Below are 2,500 nucleotides of genomic sequence, written 5' to 3'. Positions count from 1 at the left end.
CAGTCTATATAAGTCAGTCTATATAAGTCAATCTATATAAGTCAGTCTATACAAGTCATCTATATAAGTCATCTATATAAGTCAGTCTATATAAGTCATCTATATAAGTCAGTCCATATAAGTCATCTCTATAAGTCAGTCTGAATAAGTCAGTCTATATAAGTCAGTCTATATAAGTCATCTGTATAAGTCATCTATATAAGTCAGTCTATATAAGTCATCTGTATAAGTCAGTCTATATTAGTCAGTCTATATAAGTCATCTATATAAGTCAGTCTATATAGGTCAGTCTGTATACGTAAGGCTCTATAAATCAGTCTATATAAGTCAGTCTATATAAGTCATCTATATAAGTCAGTCAATACAAGTTAGTCTATATAAGTCAGACTATATACGTCAGTGTATATAAGTCAGGCTGTATAAGTCAGTCTATTTAAGTCAGTCTGTATAAGTCAGTCTATATAAGTCAGACTATATAAGTCAGTCTATATAAGTCAGTCTATATAGGTCAGTCTGTATAAATCAGTCCATATAAGTCAGGCTATATAAGTCATCTATATAAGTCAGTCTATATAAGTCATCTATATAAGTCAGTCAATACAAGTTAGTCTATATAAGTCAGATTATATACGTCAGTGTATATAAGTCAGGCTGTATAAGTCAGTCTATTTAAGTCAGGCTATATAAGTCAGTCTATATAAGTCATCTATATAAGTCATCTATATAAGTCAGTCTATATAGGTCAGTCTATATAAGTCAGACTATATAAGTCAGTCTATATAAGTCATCTATATAAGTCAGTCTATATAAGTCAGTCTATATAAGTAATCTATATAAGTCATACATATAAGTCAGTCTATATAAGTCGGTCTATATAAGTCAGACTATATAAGTCGGTTTATTTAAGTAATCTTTTTTTTTTTTTTTTTTGTAAAATGTATTTATACAGGTAAAAATACATTGAGCCCCAAGGGCTCATTTTCAAGTGTGTCCTGTTCACAGGCATACAACATCCACCACAAACAAATACAATACAAAACCTGGCCTACATAGTCTAAAAACTAAACTAAAACTACATAGTCTAAAACTAAAACTAGTCTTAAACAGTCTAAGATAATCTAAAACTAAACTAAAACTACAAAACCTAAAACTAGACAGCTAAAGAGCTAGGGACAGGGAGGGGTCAGCAATGGGCAAAAGGGAGGGTCAACTCAATTGCAGACATTACTGTATGTCTCTCAGCAAGAGCTTGAAACTGGAAAGAGGGATCAGATGAGACAGTTTCAGACTCTGCTGTAAAGAATTCCAAGAGGAAGGGGCTGCAAATGAGAACACCCTTTTGCCTTTCATGGTCCGGACCAAGGGGATGGAGTATGTGATGATGTCCTGTGTGCGAAGGCCGTAGACGGATTGCTTGCGTGACAGGTGGTTAGAAAGGTAGGAGGGGAGCAGACCAAGGATGGATTTGTAAATGAAAATATACCAGTGAAGGGTTCGGCGGATAGAGAGAGATGACCAGTTAACCAGAGAGTATAGCACACAGTGATGCATAAGGGGTTTACAGCCTGTTATAAACCTTAACGCACCATGGTAAACTGCATCCAGATGTTGAAGAGAGGTAGCAGAGGCATTCATGTACAAGACATCACCATAGTCCAAGAGAGACAGAAAGGTGGCAGCAACCAAACAATACTTGTTTCTAAAGAAAAAGCTTAGCTTCAATTTCAGTTTCTTTAGAAATGATGTGCAGTTGAAAAGAGAGGCTGTCGTCCAGTTGAATGCCAAGGTATTTGTAGTTTGGCACAAGCTCAATAGGTGAACCCTGACACGATACAATGTCAGGAAGAGCACTTGGCACCCGCTTGTTATTGGAAAAATGCATGACTTTGGTCTTCCCTGTATTCAACACCAGTCTGAGCTGAAACAGCTGGGACTGAAGGGCATCCAAAGCAGTCTGCAAAGCCTCGAAAGCACAGTTGATAGAGGATGCAAAGCAATACAAGATTGTGTCATCCGCATACAAATGAACAGCAGCATTAGAGATTAATCCTATTTCATTGATATAAATGGTGAAGAGAGTTGGCCCCAAGACCGAACCCTGTGGCACCCCATTGGAAACAGTGAGCAAGTTGGATGAGAGATCACCAAACTGCACAGACTGTTTTCGTTGTGACAGGTAGTTGGTGAACCAGCCAACAGCATGAGGGGACAGCCCAATATCAGAGAGGCGCTGGCATAAGATGGCATGATCGACGGTGTCAAAGGCTTTAGACAAGTCGATAAAAAGTGCAGCACAGTGATTCTTCTTATCCAAAGCCTCAGTAATATCATTAACCACTTTGACAGCAGCAGACACTGTGCTGTGCTGCTTCCTAAAGCCAGACTGAAGGGGCGATAGGATGTTGTGTGAATCTCGGAAGTCCTTGATCTGATCGTTAATTAGTCGCTCAAGGACCTTGACTAGGACAGAAAGCTTTGAAATTGGTCTGTAGTTGTTCAA

General features: G+C 38.1%; 1 protein-coding gene across 2 annotated transcripts in view; it reads left to right on the top strand.

Moving 5' to 3' along the window:
* Positions 1 to 2,500, top strand: part of xdh (xanthine dehydrogenase) — a 41,666-nt gene that overhangs the window by 18,700 nt on the left and 20,466 nt on the right. The gene's annotated exons all lie outside the window — the stretch shown is intronic.

This window comes from Nansenia antarctica (genome assembly GCF_963989245.1).
Source record: "Nansenia antarctica genome assembly, chromosome: 3".
NCBI lineage: Eukaryota > Metazoa > Chordata > Actinopteri > Argentiniformes > Microstomatidae > Nansenia > Nansenia antarctica.
Note: the sequence above shows the minus strand (reverse complement) of the source record. Positions and strands in the feature narration are given on the sequence as shown.